Raw genomic sequence first — 23,422 nt, 5'->3', positions numbered from 1 at the left:
AATCAAGAAAAGAGAAGTGGGGAGTAGAGTAGTTTGCTTCTGCATATGTGATCAGGTAAAAGTAACAGATTGAAGAGTAATTTGGTTTGTTACAATGGACTGCATTTATTGATTGTCCTGATTCATTTCCTGTACTGACAAAGGGGGAAAGATGGTAAAGCTATCAACAGAGTGAGGCAGGGTCAGTAGGCATTCTCTACTATTTTTACCATTACTCTCTCTTAACACAACGAGCACTTAACTATTTGTCAGGCACTGCATAAAGCATTTCACTTGTACTAACACATATTCACTTGGAAAACTTAGGAGAAGAATGAGAAAGGATAGAGAAGAAAACTTGCCTCCTTAGTATCTTCTCATTACTCTGCTTGTGAATTCTGGCTGTTGGTTACTGTATTATGGCATGGCATACATTTTTAGGCTTGGTCAGCTTTTTAAAATCATCAGTCCTGTCTGTAGTTTGAGACCTCAGGCCTTGAAGCTAGGCTTGCCTGGGCTTAGGTTCTAGGTTGGTGACTTACTAGTTGTATAACCTTGGGCAAGTTACTCTCTGTACTTTAGTTTTCTCATCAGTGAAAAATGGTGATAATATTGAAGTGTACCTATCTTATAAACTTATTGAGAGGAATAAATTATTTGATATATGCACTCAGAACAGTGCCTGATCCATAAAAAATCCTATATAATAAAAACCCTGGGTGTAACATCACATCCAGAAGCGTGACCAAGCATAAGCAAGTCAGTCCTGCAGGGGTCGTCTTGGAAACAGCTGCGCCCTCCCCCAGCTGTTTCCCGGAGGGCGAGGTTTCAGGCAGGAACCTGCCCTCGGAGCAGAGCGTGGAAGTATTGAGTCTGGCCTTCAAACCAGACCCTGACAGGAGGGAGGAGGGAGCCCCATTCCTCATGGAATCCACAGGTGGTCAGCCTGCTGTCGGGCCTGCCAGCTAGGAATCCTATTCACCTGCATATCTGTATAAAGTTTTAATACATTATATTAGAGGTCATGGTGGTACTGTTTTACCCACAGCGTCTACAGGAATTGCTGCAAATTTACTTCTCGGTGGAAGCACCTTTCATTCCCAATATAAATTACCGATTTCATTACATGAAACTTCAATTTCTAGACTCAATATAAAGAGTGAAGTTGCTAAAACTATTAAAAAGGCCCAACTTCTCATTATTGATGAATGCACCATGGCATCCAGTCATGCTATAAAGGCCATAGACAGATTACTAAGAGAAATTTGAATGTTGTATTTGGTGGGAAAGTTCTTCTTGGAGAAGATTTTCGACAATGTCTCAGTATTGTACCGCATACTATATGATCGGCCATAGTACAAACGAGTTTAAAGTACTGCAATGTTTGGGGATGTTTCAGAAAGTTGTCTCTTACAACAAATATGAGATCAGAGGATTCTGCTTAGAGTGGATGGTTAGTAAAACTTGGAAATGGCAAACTTGATAGCAATTTTCATTTAGGAATGGATATATATTATTGAAATCCCCTGTGAAATGATTTGTAATGGATCTATTATTGAAGCTACCTTGGAAATACTATATCTATAGATAATATTAAAAACATATCTAAATGTGCAATTCTTGGTCCAAAAAATGAGCATGTTCAAAAACTAAATGAAGAAAATTTGGATATACTCGATGGAGATTTTCACACATATTTGAGTGATGATTCCATTGATTCCACAGATGATGCTGAAAAGGAAAATTTTCCCATCAAATTTCTTTTTTTTTTTTTTTTTTTTAATATATTTTATTGATTTTTACAGAGAGGAAGGGAGAGAGAGATAGAGAGTTAGAAACATCGATGAGAGAGAAACATCAACTAGCTGCCTCCTGCACATCTCCCACTGGGGATGTGCCCGCATCCCAGGTACATGCCCTTGACCGGAATCGAACCTGGGACCTTTCAGTCTGCAGGCCGACGCTCTATCCACTGAGCCAAACCGGTTTTGGCTCCCATCAAATTTCTTAATAGTATTACTCCTTCGGGAATGCCGTGTCATAAATTAAAATTGAATGTGGGTGCAATCATCATGCTATTGAGAAATCTCAATAGTAAATGGGGTCTTTGGAATGGTACCAGATTTATTATCAAAAGATTACGACCTAACATTATCAAAGCTGAAGAATTAACAGGATCTGCAGAGGGAGAGGTTGTTCTGATTTCCAGAATTAATTTGCCCCATCTGCCACTCGCCTCCCATTTAAATTGATTTGATGATGGTTTCCGGTGATGCCAGCATTTGTGATGACTATTAATAAATCACAAGGACAAACTCTAGACAGAGTAGGCATATTCCTACCTGAACCCGTTTTCCCACATGGTCAGTTATATGTTGCTTTCTCTCGAGTTTGAAGAGCATGTGACATTACAGTTAAAGTTCTAAATACTTTATCACAAGGGAAATTAGTCAAGCACTCTGATAGTGTTTTCACTCTTAATGTGGTGTACAGGGAGATATTAGAATAAGTTTAATCACTTTGTCAGTCATTGCATCACTGTTGTTTTTATATCATGTTTTTGTTGTTTTCATATCATGTTTTTGTCATTTTTATATCATGCCTCTGTTGTTATATCCTTTTGTTACTGTTTATTTATTAATTTATATATTATTTTCATATACATTTTACTAATTTCCTTTCATCTCTCACACTACTATTATAGAGAAAGGGCAAATAGCAATATTAAACTATCTCCGCTAATTAATTCCCTTTTATTGTGCATGAATTTCGTGCACTGGGCTACTAGTATTCCATAAATGTTAACTATTAATAGCTCATACAGTTGGATCTCCAAAAAAAGTATTTACACTCTCTGTTGAAATGACAGCACTGAAATTATGGGTGGTGGATTTTTGAAGGAGTAAATAATTTCGGAGAAATAAAAGATTTAATGAATTGAACCTATTTTTTCTTTATCCTCACCTGAGGATATGTTTATTGATTTGAGAGAGAGAGAGAAACATCCATGTGAGAGAAACATGGATCTGTTGCCTCCTGTACACAGCCCGACCAGGAATCGAACCCACAACTTTTTTGGTGTATAGGGCAATGCTCCAAGTAATTGAGCCACCTGGCCAGGGCAAACCTAGATTTTATAGTTTTTCTCACATCTAAAGACATTTCAAAAGACTTATTTCTATTAGTATAGTATATAGTAAATTTTATCCAGATTACTCTGGAGAGCTCATTGATGTATAGATATATAGAATTTTGACTTTAAAAATGGATGAAATAGAGTACAAATCTTTCTATATTACTAGAAGCAAAGTATTTCTAGAATATTCATATTGAAGTATACCATATGTCAGGAAATAGTGTTATTGCAGAAATGCATGGATGGCCTTTCTCTGTTGCTAATGAGAGTGGGGTTCTTGGGGTATTGGTGGAATAAGAATTTCCGGAGGCCCCCACAGGAGGATGAGACGTGTTAGAAAGCTTTGTGTGGAATTATATCCTTCAGTTTGAAAAGTTACATTTCCCTTAAACCAGTCCTGAAAGAGGTGCAGCTGAGGATTCAGCAGAGCTAGAAGCAAAGCCAGTGTCCAGAGTTTCTGTTCCATGGTGGAGCTGGGTTTGGTGTAGCATAAGATTAGTCACAGTTCATCAGTCCATTGTGTGGGTGAATGTATGGGAGTGTGCCACCTGCAATAAGAGAGCCAGGAGCCCAATGCAAAAGAGTGCAAGAGAGAGGGAACTTCTTCGTTTAGGAGATTAAGTATCACAAATATTCTCGCCCTTGCAGTGGCCACGCCTACTCTGGCCAATGTCCTGTTCTTGTGTGACTGACAGACAAGTACCTTCCCTATTTCACCCAGACTTTAATAGGCATGCGTCTATTTGGTTTTCCCTTTGCTCCTATCCAGTTAATTCATGACTGGGTTTATTACAGTGGTATCAATAGCACCTACAGAAAATATTGTGCTTCTTGTAGAAATGTTCACTTCACAGATTAAAGGAAAATGAAGATAAAGTTTTGGAGGCTGTGAGTTCTATGGAGTCTGGATCTTCAAACATTAGAGAAATTCTTATGTTTTGTAACTGACAAGTTAAAAACAAAAGAGAGGTTCATCCAAGGAGGGTTGGAAGGAATGTAGTAGAACTGTTGGATTATTATATTAAGCTTACTTTGACACATTTAATTCAGGTTAACTCCTTCTCAATACTTTTTACTGTGGTTTTAGAATTTTTCCTGTGGAACACATCTTCCTATTTTAAAGAAAGTTTGTGGGGAAAAGTTTGTGTTAATTTTTTATTAAAGATTTAATAGACAACTTGAAAGGGTGATTTTTCAAGAAGTAATATTAGAAACTGTAAAAACAATTCTTTAGAGAATCTGTTCTGGATAAAATATTTTTCCTATTAAAAATTTGGTACAGCCTAAGTGTATTTTCAAATATTTTTTCTCAGTAAATTCTATAGTGTTCTGTTAACACATTGGGGACGGATCATGAGAATTCTCGCTTTTACAAAGTATCATACTCTAAAAAGATATTAGCTTGTAAGAATATGTAATAAATAACTTCAAAATGCAATGGGTATTTAATTTTAAAGTGTGCATTTAACATTTATGTAAAACATTTTTTGTACTCGTTCAATAGAAACTTATCTGCCCACTGGGTAAAACTAGCAATAAAACTACTGGTCCGCAGTGTGTTAAGTGTAAAGTTACTATAAATATTCCTACAGCTGACAGTACCGTGATATGTTATCAGTCATGCCTCCCAAATAAAGAAGCTAGAAGAATTCATCAACTTTACCAGAGTCAGTTGGCCAAGCTGTTTATTTATATGGAAGGAGTTGTCCAGCATGGTGATGGGTTTTGCCTCTCTGCAAAAAGTCCATCAGGGAAGGTACAGTTGGTTGCAATATTTTTTGGCCACAGAAATGTGATTTGTGCTGTTGCCTGAATTATGAGAGCTAAAAGGTCCTCTTAAAGTCACTCTAAAAAAGCCTTAAGGGATATCTGCTGAATGTAGAGCTACTGGATATTTGTGTTTATTTTAGCAGGACTCTAAGTAAATATGTTAGTAGATATGTTAGGTGTTTTTTAAAAGGTGGCAAATAAAAAATGGTTGCCATCAGCTGATGAGATTTTGGTGAATTTCTGAAAGATAAGAAACAAATTGCATCAGTAGAGAAACTAGGAGTAGAAATCACAGCTGAAAGTATGTGTAGAAGTTTCAGAAATGTACTAATCTCTAAGTAAACAAAAATGAAGAATGGAAGGGTGCCTATTCATCAAATTTCCTGGCCCTTGCTCTCAATTTTCATCATCTGGTGTGTGTCCCCTGGATAAAGCCCAGAGAGAAGTTTTCCAAACATTGAACCATCTGCCTGGAGAGGGCATAGATTTCCTTATAGTAGTGGTTCTCAACCTTCCTAATGCCACGACCCTTTAATACAGTTCCTCATGTTGTGGTGACCCCCAACCATAAAATTATTTTCGTTGCTACTTCATAACTGTAATTTTGCTACTGTTATGAATCGTAATGTAAATATCTGATATGCAGGATGTATTTTCATTGTTATAAATGGAACATAATTAAAACATAGTGACTAATCACAAAAACAATATGTAATTATATATGTGTTTTCCGGTGGTCTTAGGCGACCCCTTGAAAGGGTCGTTCAACCCCCAAAAGGGTTTCCACCCACAGGTTGAGAACCGCTGCCTTATAGTCTATTCTCCCCATAGTATTTAATGTATGTAAATCAAATCATGTCATTCTTTTGCCTGAAGCACCCATTGCCTTCCTAAACTCTATTGTATTTTACAAGGTTGTGTGATCTGGCCCTTTGCCTACTTCTCAGGCCTCATTTCCAACCCCTCATTCACTTGCTAACATTGGCCTTTTTGCTATTTTCAGACATGCCTAGATGTTATCCTTTCAGTTTCTTCACACTTATTACAGTGGGGCCTTGACTTACGAGTGTCCCGACTAACGAGTTTTTCGAGATACGAGCCGTCTCTCGGCCGATTTTTTGCTTTGAGTTGCGAGCTAAAATTCGGGTTATGAGTCAGCTTCAGATACCCCACCGCTAGTTGGCGCAGCGAACGTCACAGTGAACGCCACAACATCAGCCCAGCATTCAATTAATTGTAATGGTAAAAAAAAAAAAAATTCATTGTAATGCTGAAAATTGATTTGACATACAAGTAATTTGAGTTACGAGCTTGGTCACAGAACGAATTAAACTCGTAAGTCAAGGCCCCACTGTAGTTCCTTCTGAAAGCCCTCCTTCACATCTTCTCTTTTTAAAAAATATAGTTTTATTGATTTCAGAGAGGAAGGAAGAGGGAGAGAAAGATAGGAACATCAATGATGAGAGAGACTCATTGATCGGCTGTCTCCTGCAAGCCCCATACTGGGGCTCAAGCCCACAACCCAGGCATGTGCCCTGACCGGAATCGAACTGTGACCTCCTGGTTCATAGGTCCACGCTCAACCACTGAGACACGCTGGCTGGAGATAGATTTTTATAGCTCTTTCTTTTTCATTATTCAGATCTCTGATGAAATGTTACCACATCAGGGAAAAATCACCTTATCTAAAATAGCTTCCCTGGTTTGGCCAGTGTGACTCAGTGGTTGAACATCCACCTATGAATCAGGAGGTCGCAGTTGGATTCCTGGTCAGGGCACATGCCCAGGTTGCAGGCTTGATCCTCATTAGGGGGTGTGTAGGAGTCAGTGAGTATCATCATTGATGTTTCTATCCATCTCTCCCTCTCCCTTCTTCTCTGAAATCAATAAAAATAAAATTTTAAAAATCAAATAAAATAGCCCTAGCTGGTTTGGCTCAGTGGATAGAGTGTCGGTCTGAGGACGAAGGGTCCCAGGTTTGATTCCTGTCAAGGGCATGTTACTTCGGTCGCAGGCTCCCCCCACACCCTTAGGGCAAGTGCAGGAGGCAACCAATCGATGTGTTTCTCTTACATTTATCTTTCTCTCTGTCTTCCTCTCTCTTCCACTCTCCCTAAAAATCAATGGAAAAATATCCTCGGGTGAGGATTAACACCCCCCCCCCCCCCAAAAAAAAGAAAGAAAATAGCCTCCCTGTAGTCCAGAGGTGTGGAAAGGCTGGCCCGGGCCATATAAGGTGGCCCACAAAATCATTTGGTCTAGCCCTGCCAAGGCATTGGGGGTGAGTTAATTAAATGTTTGACTAAATATAGCAGGCTAATTTTTAAGTTGATAATTTTGTATGGCTCACGAATGATGTTATAAATATCCAAATGGCCCTTGGCAGAAGAAAGGTTCCCTACTCATGCTGTAGTTACTCTCTATTCTTCTTTTTAAAAAAAATCTATTTCTTTATTGATTTCAGAGAGGAAGGGAGAAGGAGAGAGAGGTAGAAACATCAATGATGAGAGAGACTCATTGATTGGCTGCCTCCTGCACACCCCACACTGGGGATGGAGCCCACAACCCAGGCATGTGCCCTTAGCCGGAATCGAACCCAGGACCCCTCAGTCCGCAGGCTGACGCTCTATCCACTGAGCCAAGCCAGCCAGTGCTACTCTCTATTCTTTACTTTGTTTTATTTTTCATAGTACTGGTTATCTTGTGGAATTATTACCTTACGTATCTGTTTATCTTTCTATTAGAATATAAGTTTCCTTGAGTCTGGGGACTTTGCTCATTACTAAATTCCCAGTATCTAAACTAGTGCCTGGCATATAGTAGACACTCAATAAATATTTTATAAATGAATGAGTGAATTTTGACGTTAGAGAAAGAAGCAATAGACTGAAGCAATTATAGACTGGTATTACAAAAGCAGAGGAAGCAAAAAGCAAAGTGAGTTTCTAACTCCAGTGTTTCTTTCTAGGGTAAAACTCTGGTAGCTACTCTCTCTGAAGTCAGAAGTCTGGCATAGAGACCAGATATATCACTAATAATTTATATGATGTTCAGAATAGATAAGAATTCATATCCAGAAAGCCAGTTAACTGCAGATACTGCCTAACAGCATAATTCACTCCTCTTCTATAGGCACTGGAAGTGGGTATATACACTGAGTGGCCAGATTATTATGACCACCCCATCAGTACAATGAAGTGAATTAGTTATGCAAGTAATAATAATAATAAAACCTTGAGAGTATTTGCTTAGGAAGTTTTCAATATTCAGTATTTTTGGAAGTGTCAATGAAGTACTGATGGGGTGGTCATAATAATCTGGCTGGTTATAATAATCTGGCCACTCAGCGTATAACTAGAACCTGCATATAACAACAGATGAACAAAGATTCTCATCCACTCTGAGAAAAAACTGTTCAGTTGAAACTTCCAAAATGCAAATATGAACTAATAACCTAGATTAGTCATTTGAGAAAAATTAATACTATGAGAGATACCAAATTCCGAAACTAAGGAAATAGTGAATAGTATAAACTGAAGGAAAATTTAAAGATAAGCATTATCAGTAATTTCAGAAGAAATAAGAAATGTAAATATTGAAATTTTATTTTTTTATTTTATTTTATTTTATTTTTTTAAAATATATTTTATTGATTTTTTACAGAGAGGAAGGGAGAGAGACAGAGAGCTAGAAACATCGATGAGAGAGAAACATCAATCAGCTGCCTCCTGCACATCTCCTACTGGGGATATGCCCGCAACCCAGGTACATGCCCTTGACCGGAATCGAACCCGGGACCCTTCAGTCCGCAGGCCGACGCTCTATCCACTGAGCCAAACCGGTTTCGGCTAAATATTGAAATTTTAAAAATAAAAAAGAGACTGAATTAATAAGTATGAAGATTGAGCTGAAGGAGTTTCTCAAATCGAATGCAGAGGATGTCAACAATAATGGCAGAGAAAGAACCTCTGAAAACTTTCTCCTAAGAGCAATGAGAACACTGACAGAAATAGAACAACTTTTTCCAGAACTATGAGAATTAACCAAAGGCTTGCAGCAACCTGGGAACATTTATTCAAGAAAAATGGCTGAATTTCAGCAAAAACAGTATACTTTGTAGAGTTTTAACTTGCTTTGTTTCTATTCCCCTCTCTCCAGCTCCACAGTAGCCTTGAAAACCAACTGCCCCAATCATGGTGAAAACTAGCAGCCTCCAGAAGCCACTGGAAGGGGCAGAACAAGATTGGAACTCCTTCAAAGCCCCATTCCCAGGGAATTGTCATTACTTGACCTGTTTGGTGGTTCCTTGAAAGACATTCACAAGACTGTCTGTATTTGACCTGATGTGGAGCTCATCCTGTACAAATAGCCTTTTGCCCATCAGGGTTTTCATTGGAAACAGAGGCAGTTGTTGAACATCTTGGCTGCCTGTGATAGTGAATAACAGTTGGGACAAACAACAGGCTAACCAAAAAGCTTAAAAGGAAAAGCTGAGCAATGAGATAGCCATTAGGGGATTTGAGAAGCTCTGATATATTTCTGGGAAATCTGAAAGGTTGTGGATATGGGTGGGGTTGTGTGCATGTTTAGGAAAGACCTGAGAAGGCCTAAGTTGTCAGTTTTTTAAATCTGGTTCATCTTTAAGTTCTGTGCAAGCAGGTAGTGAAGACTAAGGCAGATTTGTAAATTGACTGGCTGAGTGTTAAATATGTGCCCTGATATACATACAGAGCCCAGCAGTCTAGACTGGAAGATTTTCTAAGGAAATCTGTCTAATCAGTAGCTCATCATTAATACTAATAGCAGAGACTTCAGTGGCCACATGTGACAAAGAATCCAGACTGCAGAATTAGATTCTTTATTTCCCTATCCTATTTCATTTTTCTTACCACTGCTTTAATAATAAGTTACTGGTTATCTGTCTCTTCCCTCTGATTAGAATATCCACGCAGTGAGAGCAGGGACTTTGTCTTTTTGCACAGGGCTTTATCTCCAGTGCTTAGAACAATGCCTAGTACATAAAATATTTTTTGAGATAATGAATAAATGAATGGCTCAGATATCAATCCTCTATTCACTTTCTGTCTTCTAAAAATCTGTTGTCTTTTGCCCCCTGAAAACACTGTTTTTATTTTTGTTGTAATTGTGTATTTTATCTATTCTATTCCTTTACTATTAATTTTATAGAGTGGATTTCTGTGCATTGTCAGCTCTCTTGAACCCAATGTTCTGATTCCTGATTTTGATCAATGGGAAGGTGGTTGAGAGTAAACTTGATTGGGATGGAGTTTGGGAAGTTATGTGGTAGAATCCAGCATTCAAAAGAAGAGAATGAAATAACCATACACTATACAAATAATTTTGACAATCTGGATGAAGTGGCTATTTTATTTTATTTATTTGTTTTTATTTTGTTTTATTTTTTAGATTTTCAGGTTCTATTCATTACTATCTCTTATTCCCATGACACTATTTTATTAAAGTTAAGTCACACATTTAAAAAATACTTAGGCCCAGTCATAAGATGGAGAAATTATTTGCTAAAATTTTATTTGGGGAGGTGTGGTGAATAATTCTTTGAAGTTTTAAAATATGCATTGGTTGATCTAATGAGTTGGTGTTTATTTCTACAGGCACATGTGGTCATACTAAAAATGTGATTTGTAATTGCAATGACTTGGTTATCCCCTTTAATAATGGTTATTTTCTCAAGCATGAAGTGGCTATTTTAGAAAAACATTAACAGATTTGATGCCAGAAGAAAGAAATTTAATAGATTGATAACATTGAAGAAATTAAAGTTGTCTTAAGGCCTGGTCCACAAAAACCTTGAGACCCAGATATTTTCATAGGTATGCTATTTCAAATACCCAAGGAAGAGATACTTATGGCTCTTCTAGAGCAGTGATTTTTCAGCCTTTTTCATCTCATGGCAATAATTACTAAAATTCTCCGGCATACCAAAAATGTATTATATTTTTTGCCAATCTGACAAAAATAATTTATTTTGCTAAATTAATTTTTTGAGAGAGAGAGAAAGAAATATCGACTTGTTGTTCCATTTATTTATGCATTCATTGGTTGATTCTTGTATGTGCGCTAACCAGCGATCAAACCCACGACCTTGGCGTATCAGGATGATAACCAACTGAGCTACCAAGCCAGAGCAAAAATAGGTGTAATTTTGATTCATTCACATTGTATGGCTATTATTGTATTGGCTGTTTTCATTTTTTAATTTTACAATTTAAGGGAAAAGAGGTCAATGCCCTTTACTAGTCAGGTATTACATGTTTTAAAAATTCTTGCAGCACACTGGTTGAGCATAGATAAAGAAAAAAAGTTTACAATTCTTTTAAGAAAGCTAATGAAATATTGATTGTAAACTTTCTAGGCAGCATGAAACAGGAAAATATGAAAAAATTTTACAAATGTTAATGTAGCTTCAATTCAGTACTAGCAAATGGAATTCAACAGTACATGAAAATTATCTTCAGCCCCAGGTTTCAGCTCTGAAATGCATATGTGGTTCAATATTAGGAAATCTATATACATGTTCTATTAATAGGTGAGAGAAAACCACATGATCATTTTTTTGATGCCAAAAAAGCATTTGACCTAATTAATATCAATTCCTGATAAGCATTCTCTGTATAATTAAAATTGATGAATTCTTATTTCACATGATTAAGAAAAATTTTATTTCAAACCAAAACCATTGTCATGCTTAGTGAGTGGTATGCTAGAAGTATTTTTATTAATGTAAGGAACAAGAAAAGGATGCCCAACAATTAGCACTGTTACATAATATTATAGTGGAGGTGTAAGTCAATATCCAAGATTAATATTGGGGAGAGAGAAAGCAAAATTTTTGTGCAGCAGGGGACAATATATACATGAAACTCAAGAATCAACCATTTTACTGTTCTTGTTGTTAGAAACAACGAGAATTGGTAACGTGGCTCTTTACAAAATTAATGTACCAGTATCAACAGCTTTCCTATATATAAAAAGCAGCTTATTTAGAAAATATAATGAAAAATATAAGAAACAAAAACATAAGATACCAACATAAGTAAATGGAGAGGCTCTACTAAGAGACATTTTAAAAAGATTAACTGGATATACTGTGCTCTTAGGAGAGCTCAATATTGTAAACTTACTGGTTTTCCCTAAATTATTTTATGTACTTAATGCAATTTAAATTAAAATATCGTTAGTTTTTTAAAACTTGACAACATTACTGTGAAAGCATAAAATGTGAGAAAGAAGAAGGAAGAAGAGAAGCTAGCCTTTCAAGTATTAAAACACATGAAAAAAAACACCTCTACGGTATGTTAGGAAATTATATTTCAAATTGGTTTCCGAGGAAGTACCAAATAGACTCTGAAACAAATAGACTAGTAACAAAATCTAGAAATTGCTTATATATATATATATATATATATATATATATATGGATTTATGCATTATAAAATTGGCATTTCAAGTCATTGGAGAAAATGGCAAGATTTAGTAAATGGAATTAGGACAAGTGGTTAAGTATTTGGTGGATCAGTCAAATAACACCTAACACCTATTATGTATCAGGGTAGCTATCATAAACTCTATATTTATTAATATATTTATTTCTCCCAACAGCTTTGTGAGATAGATACTGTTTTACCCCCATTTTATAGATGGGGAGATTGATGCAGAGTCACACAGCAATTAAGTGGCAGAAAGTGGGATTCAAGTATAGGCATTCTGGTTCCATGGTATGTTCTCTTAATCACTATGCTATTATTGCCTCTCTAAGCATATATGTAAATGTAAATAATGGAGCCATCAAAGTTATAGAAAGAAGGGTAATCATTATTTATAAGTTGGTCTTGTGAAAGCCTAAAAAATGGCACAAAACCTAAAAACTACAAAGGAAAAAATTTGGCAAATTTTATTTCCTAAAAAATCATAACTTCTATTTGGCAACATATGCCATAAACAAAGACAAATGACAAGGAGAGAGAAAATGTATAAGTGAAAAGGCTAATTTCCATAATTTACAGTGAATTGATACCAAATATTAAGAAAATGATCAGCAACCCTATAGTAATTGGCAAAAGATGACTAGGCAGTTTACCAGAAATAAAAGCCAAACAACTGAAAACACATTTTTATTTATAATTAGTGATACAAAGCATGCAATTTGGAATCATCTTTTACTTATTGCATTAGGCAAAACTTAAAAGATTGATGGTACTTGATACTAGTTGAGGCACAAGGAAGTGAGTGTGCACTAATTGTTGCAGTCTTTTCTATAGGTTTTCAGGGTTCCTTCAGTCTGACAGATCTATCAGGGTTTGGTAGAATTACTTAGGAAGAAGAAAAAATACACATATATACATGTACTTTTATATATAAGGATTAAAGGGCTTACCCTGTGGGTGAAGAAAACAATTTTCAGGTACCCCAAAAGGAATGTAGTACAGATGGGACATTCAGTCAGCATCATCTAATCTAGCAGAAAATGCAAATAAGGTGTGGACTGAGGAAAGACCATTGTGAAAAATCAATTATGACTTCATAGACAAATTTTGAAGATTTAAATTTTAATAAAGTCAAATTTATTCCTTTTTCTCTTTTATGGATTTGCTGTGGCATCATACCTAAGAAATCCACTGAACTGTGAATGCCTTATGGAAATGGTCCTGATTTATTCTTCCACTCCCAGTGCTTAGTAAGACACTTATGAATGCAAAGGGGACTACTATTTTTAGGGTACCTCTACTATGTGTTAGGCACTGGGCATGGTACTAGACTCTTTTCCTAAGTATTCGTTAATTGAATTAAAATAAAATAAAATGAATCTAGCCCTACCTGGTTTGGCTCAGTGGATAGAGTGTTGGCCTGGATTCAGTTCTAGTCAAGGGCACATGCCTGGGTTGCGGGCTTGAATCCCCAGTAGGGGACATGCAGGAGGTAGCCAATCAGTGATTCTCATATCTCTCCCTCCCTCTCCTTTCCTCTCTGAAATCAATAAAAATATATTTAAAAAATAAATAAAATGAATCTATATTTACAAGAGAATCTAAAACTGACTTGCCCAAGGTTTTATAGGTAGTAGGTAATAGAGCTAAATGCTTTTGACTCTGAATCCCATCTCTTTTCCTTATACTGATTTGCCTCATTACATAGTAAGCTCCTATTTAGTGCATTTGGAATGATTGACTATAAAAATGTGATCACAAACTTAGAAACGTTTCATAAAACAAGTTTGATTAACACATTTTTGCACCCTTTTGGTATTATGCCTATAAGCCATTTAAATATTTTTTAAAGAAAACAGTGCTGCTCTTATAATATTATTCTGAAATAGATTTTCAGAAGTGTTTCAGAGATAGTACAGAGAGTTTCCATGTACTCCTTACTCAGTTTCCCCTCTTGTTAATTTTTTTGTGTGTGTTTTTAAATCCTCACCCCAGGATATATATTTAGAGGAAGGGAGAGAGAGAGAGACAGCAATGTGAGAGAGAAACATCGATAGGTTGCCTCCTGTACTCACCCCGACTGGGAATCAAACCCACAACCTTCTAGTGTACAGAATGACATTCCAACCAACTGAGCCACCCAGGTAGGGCTTACATAACTATGGTACATTTGTCAAAACTAAGAAACCAATATTGGGACATTACTATTAACTAAATCCAGGCTTCACAAACTTTAGCTTTCACTATTTTTTTCACTAATGTTCTTTTTCTCTTCCAGGATCCAACTCAGGATACCACATTGCACTCTATAGCTATAAAAAATGACTTTGTGAAAGAAATAAAAAATAAATACTTCACTCAAAATAGAAAATATGAATTTCAGTCTTGAGGCATAGTTTGCCTAAGATTATTAGTTAAGATCAACTGGAAAAGAGGACTTGTGTATCTTTCAGGTTTAACTCCATTAAGCAGTCTTCTTTTTTTTTCCCCCTAAGCAAAACAACAAATAGTATAGTGGTTGTATTCTGATTTTTAAGTGCTATTTTATAAATAGTAGTACAGATGCTCCTCAACTTGTGATGCAGCCGCAATAAACCCATCATAAGTTGAAACCCATCATAAGTTGAAAATATCATAAATATTTTTCTAGTAATATAAGTAAAAAATGTACTTAATATACCTAACCTATAACATCATAGTTAAGTCTTGCCTACCTTAAACGTGTTGAGAACACAATATCTCAAAAACACTGGCAACACACTATACTGTAGAGTATTGGTTCTTTACCCTCATGATTGTGTACCTGACTGGGAGCTACTGCTGCCCAGCATCACAAGAGAGTTTTGTACCACATGTTACTAGCCTGGAAGAAGATCAAAATTCAAAGTACGGTTTCTACTGAATGTGTATTGCTTTTGCACCATCATAAAGTTGAAAAAGCGTAAGTCAAACAGTCATAAGTCAGGGACTGTACTTGAGTTTGTTCTCAAGGCATTATTAGATCAGTAAGGCTTCTCGCGATCCATGAAATACCTGGGACTGCCAGTGTTATTACTGTTTGCTGGGAATTTCTTCCACTATACATTTAGGGTTCGGCTCAGAGCAAAAGCATGAGAATGCTAACCTTGTAGTTATGTGACAGTTCTGTTAGGCAAACTGTCCAATTATTTGGAAAGTTTTTGAGTGTTTTATTTTTACCCTATTAATGTGTGGAAGCATTTTTGCAGCTGTATGTATAATCGTGTTTTGTCTTACGTATTTTTCTTCATTTCCCACCTTTGTTTTCAGCTTGTGTATTTCTTCAGTGGCCAGATGGCCAACAAACCAAAGCAGAGAGGTAATAGCAAAACGAATAAAAAACTCAATAAACCTCTCTACTATTTGTATTAATTTTCTGTGACTGCCATAATAAATTACCACAAATTTGGAGATTTGAAACATCAGAAATTTATTATTCTCTTGCAATTCTGGAGGCAGAAGTCTGAAATCAAGGCGTTGGCAAAGCTGCACTTTCTTCATAGCCTTTAAGGGGAGAATCTATTCCTTGCTTCTTCCAGCTTCTGGTGATTGCTGGAAGTCTGGCCATATCCTCCCAACCTCTGCCTCCACCTTTGTATCACCTTCTCTCTCTATGTGTTAGCTAATTTCCCCTCCACCTTACTCTTATAAGGACATGAGGTGGCACTTATGACCTACCTAGGTAATCAAGGATAATCTCATCTCAAAATCCTTAATTTAATCCTGCAAAGACTCTTTTCTAAATAAAGTAACAATCATCAGTTCTGGGAATTAGGATGTAAATCAATCATTCCTTCCTTCCTTCCTTCCTTCCTTCCTTCCTTCCTTCCTTCCTTCCTTCCCTTCCTTCTCTTCCTTCTCTTCCTTCCCTTCTTTCCCTTTGTTTTTAATTTAAAATTTTACCCTACCAAAATAGTTATGGCAGTGTAAAGTACAGCATAAAAAACATGTAGTCAATAATATTGTAATAACTATGTATGGTGCCAGTTGAATACTGGAAATATCAGAGGGAACAGTTTGTAAAGTATATGATTGTCTAACCACTATGCTGCACATCTAAAACTAATACAAAATAATATTGAATGTAAATTGTAACTGAAAAATTTTAAAAATAAACAAAAACCTTTAACCTACTAATAAGTGAGGGAAAATAAAGACTTCTAACCTCGAAGTAAGTAGTATCAGTGCTATGATCTCTTATTATAAATATAATATTAAAATTTGAAATAAAGTTTATCATTTCTTGCTTTTTTTTGGATAACACAAACTTCAAAATGATGATTTTCAAATCAGTTAACAAAACCTTGTAAAGAATTAAATTTGTGACTTAAGGCATCCCTGGTGAGAAATGAGAAAAGTGAAGATTTTAATTTTTTGTGCCTCTAAATATATCAAAGGTTCTTAAAGAACTAGTTTAAGTAAATATTTAGAGGAATCAAGAGCCTGGAAATTGTGTTTGATTGAATGAATGTTTATTGAATGGCCACCATGTGCTATCAGATACTAAAAAGAAGAAGGTGGGCTCTGCCATTGTCAGTTTAGGATCAAGATTCCACAGAATCTTAGAAACAAGGGAAAATTAATTTTAGCAGAATTAACTGCCAGTTATAGAGACCACACAGTAAAGGTCAGAGGAGTAAGTAGTTTTGAAAAATTCTTAATTAACTAATAATGAAGCAGGAAAATCTTTCTCTAATAACTTTGAGGTTTTAGTGGGTTTGGAGATACTTTGTTTTTCTAAAATATGCTTTTATCTCTGACTAGAAATGGTAAAAATTTATTTTCATATATTTTGTGATTAAAATTACCTGTTTCATTAACAGATCAAAGCCTGTAGATTAGAAATTAAAGATTCATGGTTGTAAAGAGAAAGCAAATTGTTATTTTTGCTAGACTGTACAGGAAGTTAAAAAGTAGCATAAAAAATAATCTTATTTTAGGATTTTCAGTAAGTCTTAAAGTGCCAGATAACACATTTAAAAAGAAGTTTTAAGTTTAAGAACATGTTACTATACCACGAAGTCAAAGTAATATAACAGAATAGTTGGAGAATTAATGAAGGAAGGGGAATAAATAGCCTAAGGTAATATTAGGAAGGCATTTTTTTTTAGGTAAACTAGGATGTTTAATTTTAAGAGAATCCTCTTTCAACAGGATCATTCAATTCTCCTAAAAATGGTGGCATTCTTTTAAACTTTTCTTTTTTCAGAAGCAGCAGTTATATTGAGTTAATCTAAAATGTGAACCCCCTACTTAACTTTCACTTTTCTGTATAGGACCATGAGAATGGATTAGGTTATCTTTCACATTTCCAAGCAAAATTCAAACTCCAAAAAACAGCCCTTTGAGAGTAAACAAACAATCAGAGAGCATTGCATTATTACCCTAATAAAGCTGTAGGTTTCATCACATGCACCAACAAATCTACTGGCTAGTTTTGCACTCTTTCACAGAATTTTACACCTATGATACCAAACACTGACATAGAAAACTCCCTAATGAGAAAAAGGAGCGATTTCCAATCAGTATACTGTTGCACACTGTTGGGACGCAATTTTTTAAAACATGCAATACCTGACTAGTCAGGGGCACTCACCTCTAGCCCCCTTAGATTGTCAAATTAAAAAAGAATGGATCAAAATACCTATTTTTTGGTCAGATTGGCAAAACAGTACTTTTTGGTGTGCTGCAGAATTTTAGTAATGAGTTTATGTGTGCCATGAGATGAAAAAGGTTGAAAATCGCTGACATAAAGCCAAGACAAAAGCGTCTATCTTATGAGTAATGAGACACACCATCACTTTATAGTCTTCTAACGTTATTGCACTTTAACTTTTATAATGTGACAATGCATTCATGAGACAATCAGCAGACTAGTTTTAACAAATTAAAGAACACTTTTATGCAGACATGACTGTCCTAAATTGTTTATTAGGTAAGAATTTTACAAACGTGTATTAGCGGTAACGGTGGCGCTGGAGAGTATTGCGCCTTCTCCAGGCTGCACGCGAGAACCACCATTAGTGCGGTGGGACTTGTGGCCCTTCCCAAGGCCATGGCTCTTGCGCCCGCAGATGTCAGCCCTCGCATCTCCCTGTGCTTGTGGGCTGTTTTGGTGGTCCACTGGGTGTCAGGATTTCTTCTGATAGGTTTATGGGATGGATCAATGAGGATAACCTCAAAGAATTTGTACGTGGAATCTTCAATCCAGTAATAATTCAGGACTCTCAGAGCCCCACAGTGGCGTCCAGCTTGCTCCTCTGCAACAGACTGAAGACTTCGAGCAAACTTTAGCTGGTTAACACTGTTGAACAGGCTTGCCATAGGTTGCGGCCACCATGGTGCACACGAATCCGTTATATGACATAGCCTTGCTTGGCCTTGTAGCCCAGCCTGCGCGCTTTGTCGGGTGGGGAGGCGGGAGGGGCCTGTGGAGCGCAGAGAGCTGGCGGTACTGCCAGCAGCGCAGCCTGAGAAGGAAGCGCATGGCATCGGACTGCTGCTTCCTCCCTAGCTCCTCGATGTACTTGTTAGCGCCCATTTTGGTTTACCTGATGGCTTCAGCCAGACGGAAAGGAAGAGCCTCTCTCCAACAGTCCTCTTTGGACTCCTCCAGGGAATGCAGTTTTAAAAGGGAAGGTTTTATGCTCAATTCTACATGAAGGGAAATAAGACAAGGGAGTTCAGAATCTTGGGTTCCACTACTGGTTCTGCTACTTACAGAGATCATGAAGCAATGCCTTCACATCTTCGGTTTTAGTTTACTCAACCCTAAAATAAGGATTACCTCTAAGAATTTAATAATCTATATTCCTTGTAGCATCATTTGTTATAAATTTTCTTCCATTCACAGAGTGACTATTTTTCTGTCCAAAAGAATAAAATCAAATGCGAAGTGTCTTCTGATACCAAATTCTTTTAACTGTTGAGAGTTGAAAGCTTTTACTCAGGACCATGAAATGAAGCAACCCTGGGTTTGTGTGTAGTGTCTGTCTAACTTGACTTATGAAAGAGATGACAGAGCAAGAAAATTAAATGAGTCTTTCTGTCTGTAGTGTCGTCATGGGCTTCTTTTAAGATTTGGGGGTAAGGGAGGATCATTGCTACTTAAATTGCTTTTCCCTCAAAGTTGAAGTTTTTTCCTGAGGAAAATGGATGAGCCAGAATGTAGAATTTATGTCTAATTTTAGCTTAATACTTGAACATTTTTATAAAAGCATTTTAAAAGTGATGTACCTAAACATTTTACTATACAAACCTTAAGCATCCAGCATTGTATTTCTTTGTCTATGCTTTTGATTCTTACCAAGTTATACTTAAGCCATTATTCTATAGTTATTGTGAAATCTTAGGTTTTTTCACATTTTAAATGAGCTTGTATTGAAATAGGTTATAGTTTTCATTTTAATATAGAATGTTCAATTGTATAATTACAGCATAAGTAAACCATTCTCCATGTGTTGGTTGTTTCTAATTTTTCATTTCTGTGAAAACAAACTTTCTCTTTTTAAAATAGAGTTAGCTTCTTTTTAGGGAAAAAAGAACAAGAAAAATTATTCAGATCATGGGCAATTTTATGACCTCTTTTATACTCTTTAACTGGAGAACAGTCTGATTTTAAAGCTGTGCCTGAATATTTCTTATCTTCTTGGAGTCCAGATAACTCTAGGTTTTGTTGTTTTAGATTTATTTTTTGGTAGTTGAATAGGTATGAAGTGGTATCTTAAAAATATTAAAATTTACTTAGTAGGGAGGATCTTTTTCCCCAAATGCTGATTTGATCTTAAAAACTATTTGTATCTTTTGATGGATATATATGTTAGTCATTGTTTGCCACATAATAGATGATCGGTAAATGTTGAATTGGTTGGATTTATATTGTAGACATTAAGCTTTATCTATTGTGATTATTGCAGGTGTTGCTTACATTTACTCTACTGTTTTAATTTTAGGCTTATTATTTTTTCATTGCATGAAAGTATATCTTACATCACCGGATCTGTTGATTAGTTGCTTATGCTTCTATTGCTCAAAAATTTATCTCTCTACAGATGAGATAAGTATACTATTCTGTTTTTTCCATTTTTTAAATGCTACTTGTTCTTCATATGTTTAGAATTAATCATAGTGTATGATGTGGATATGTTTTTCTTCACATTGATACTCAGTTTTTATGACAACATTTTTTAAAAATAGATTTTTTTCCACTTATAAGCACTTTTTAGATTTGATTATTGCTTTGGTATTTCTAGTCTCATGTTTTGCTTTGATTTTTTTTACAAAAATATGCTTAACCAAAACTATTTTAACGTATACCATTCAGTGGCATTACGTTCACTCACAATGTCAGCTATCACCACTATCCTCTAGTCTCTTTACTTGATATATTTCTACTTAAACCTGAAACATGATTGCTATTATTCTCAGGCAAATTGTTTAAATCTCTGAATCCCAGTTGACCGGTCCATGGAATAAGACTGATGTTCATAGGTCCCTTTTAGAATAGATCAGTTATTGTTAAATAACAATACTTGAAGCAATCATCTTAAAGCCATTAGAAGAGGGTATTTTGCTTTTTGTTTTCTTTCTTCAAGGCATACACATAATTATATTTGAGGGAATCATGGCAAACATTTGCTAATTATTTCTTATAAATTCTGAAGCAATCCACATATTAATAAAAATTTTAAGTGGTTATAGACCATTTTTTGTATACTTCTTAAGACTACTGTTTATAACTATTATTGCTGAGATATATTTAATTTTGGGAGGGGTACTATTGATTTTTTCCAGGGAAACTTCTGTAGCCTTTGGTGTATTCTGAAAATATATATAAGGTTCTGAAAGGGGTAGTAAATAGACTTCTAAAATACCCTGTAGATATGATCAAATTTATGAGCTACCTGTTCTATTTAAAACTGTATCAAAGCTATTCAGTTAACTCTTGAAAATCTCTATGCACACTTAGCTGTATGCAAGTTTCCCTTCTAGGGCGTATAATCAGACTGTTTGTTCTATTTAGACACTTCTCTTGGTGTTACAATTAAAATTGATATATACTGTGTTTTCACTGAAAAAAAAAATTGACCTTTATATTGCGTTTTAAAATATTTATATACCTAATTTTAAATTTCCCTTTCTGTGTTTAAGAGCTTCAATAGCACATTTGAAGTAACCCAAGTTCTTGCCTGTGGCCATTTATAACTACAGGGTAATTTTAGCTTAATACTTGAATATTTTTATGGTGAACTTGGTACAAAGCAGAAATTATGTGGTTAGAATCTTATTAGAATTTTGAAATAAAATATTTGTTACTAATTATTTCCCTTCTAATTTCTAAGGATTAAAAATTATGGCTGCCATATTACAAAATGATCCTGCTTTTATTTATGAGCTTGTGAAGTCACAATATTTAAAATTATGTGACCTTTTTGAATCAAACGAAAGTTCCTATTTTTTTCATTGTCAGCATTGGCAGGTAGGGAAATATTATTTCTGTTCTCAAGTGCAGATTTTCCCAGATTTTTAACGATGAAGGCATACAGATACTAACAAGCTCCAAAAAAAAAGTGAAAAAATAATTGTATGTAGAAACAGTTCTAAAAATTGAAACTAGAAAATTATGAAAAGACATTACTATCCAAATGCCTTATAAAGATGCTTAAAACAAAAAATGAACTCGGAGTGTGTTTTGTAATTTCATTGGCTGTTTGGCTAAGTTGTAATTACATTAATTTACATTACATTAAGAATCCACTTTCCCGTTCTATGTCAAGCCATCATATTAAACTCTAAAACTACTACAAGGAAATGAGAATACTAAGATTTGTATTGTAATTCCGTAGTTTTTGTTATTGTCAAATACTGGATCACTGTGTCTGTGTTATATAACACTTTCATCTGGTTGCTAGTAAACTCGGCTTTTGATTATAAGCATGTGCCACTGTAGAAAGTGGTGTGAGATGTTAATATTAAAAGTTTTAGCACATTGGTTAATGCTAGGAACGTGGTAAATACTTGCATTCTTTATTCAGTATGTTTCTATATTTCAGGTCTTATAAATTACAAATTTTTGGAAGGAAGGAAGAATACTGTATTGATGGAAAATAGTATCTTAGATACATGTTGTGATGGAATTATGTGGAAGGTAATTTTTAGGGATGGCAACAACAAAGGATCCTTCTTTTCATAGAAGAAATAGGAGAGGTAGAAAGGAATATCTTCCAATTGTTCCCTTAAAGAAGGTTTTCTTACAATTTACCGTAGAATTTATCTCAAGAAAAAAAATTAGTCCATTTTCATGATAAAATCACAGTAATATTAGCATATATCTAGGAAGCAAAATTTAAGATTTTAACATTTAGTTTTGTATGGCTTGAAAATTTATTTCCGCACTATTAAGAGTAATAGTTCTTGCCATTTAAAATCCATAATCCATTTTGATCAGTAAAAATCTATGTTCTTTAATGTTGTTCATATTTTTAAAATAAATTAGTTTTTTGTGTTTAAAAACAAAATTAAAGTACATGCTTTTTGGTATCCTTTTTAAAACAAAACAAAACAATTTTCCTTACCTTCTTACCGAGAGGTAGGTTTTAAAACACTTCCCCTATGAGAAAGAGTATCCCCTCCCTCTTGCCGAGAATCTACTAATTAGAGATTGCAGTTATTACAGTTAAGCAAAACATGGAATACTATCACTTTTAAGGTGAGAGCTGGTCACACAACAAATAAGGTATTAAAGAAAGGCATTACATTTTCCTAATGATTTGGTCCTATTTTGCTCTTAAGGGGTCATTCACAGATGTACATTATGTTCATTGAGGCAGTATTAAAATCCCATAAAGACATTTCAATTTAAAACTAAGATATAAGTTGCCGAAACATAAAAATGTTTCATCTTTCATAATTATGAGTCAGTTTCACGTCACATTGATTATGCTGTTCTGGATAGAGCAAAACAAGTGCAGGGAAGATAGCACCTGTGAGCTTTAGTTACTGTGCACCGTAATTCTGCAGCAGTGGCTACCTACGTCAGGTAGTATGAGAACTC

General features: G+C 35.4%; 1 protein-coding gene and 1 pseudogene across 3 annotated transcripts in view; one reads left to right on the top strand and one right to left on the bottom strand.

The window, feature by feature from the left end:
* EYA3 (EYA transcriptional coactivator and phosphatase 3) overlaps nt 1-23,422 on the top strand; it is a 104,793-nt gene that overhangs the window by 11,145 nt on the left and 70,226 nt on the right. The window contains exon 1 of one of the 3 annotated variants that reach the window (XM_070404503.1): nt 22,408-22,516. The exons of the other annotated variants lie outside the window; for them this stretch is intronic. The gene's annotated coding sequence lies outside the window, so the exon portion shown is untranslated. Of the gene's footprint in view, nt 1-22,407; nt 22,517-23,422 lie in introns of those variants that run through there. 3 annotated transcript variants of the gene reach the window in all.
* Nucleotides 18,327-18,910, bottom strand: LOC139001688 (large ribosomal subunit protein eL15-like; annotated as a pseudogene).

Source organism: Myotis yumanensis, unplaced genomic scaffold (genome assembly GCF_028538775.1).
Source record: "Myotis yumanensis isolate MYYU_CA2020_CCGP unplaced genomic scaffold, mMyoYum1.0.hap1 SCAF_2, whole genome shotgun sequence".
Taxonomy (NCBI): domain Eukaryota; kingdom Metazoa; phylum Chordata; class Mammalia; order Chiroptera; family Vespertilionidae; genus Myotis; species Myotis yumanensis.
The sequence above is the reverse complement of the archived record's forward strand: the minus strand, read 5'-3'. Positions and strand labels throughout refer to the sequence as shown.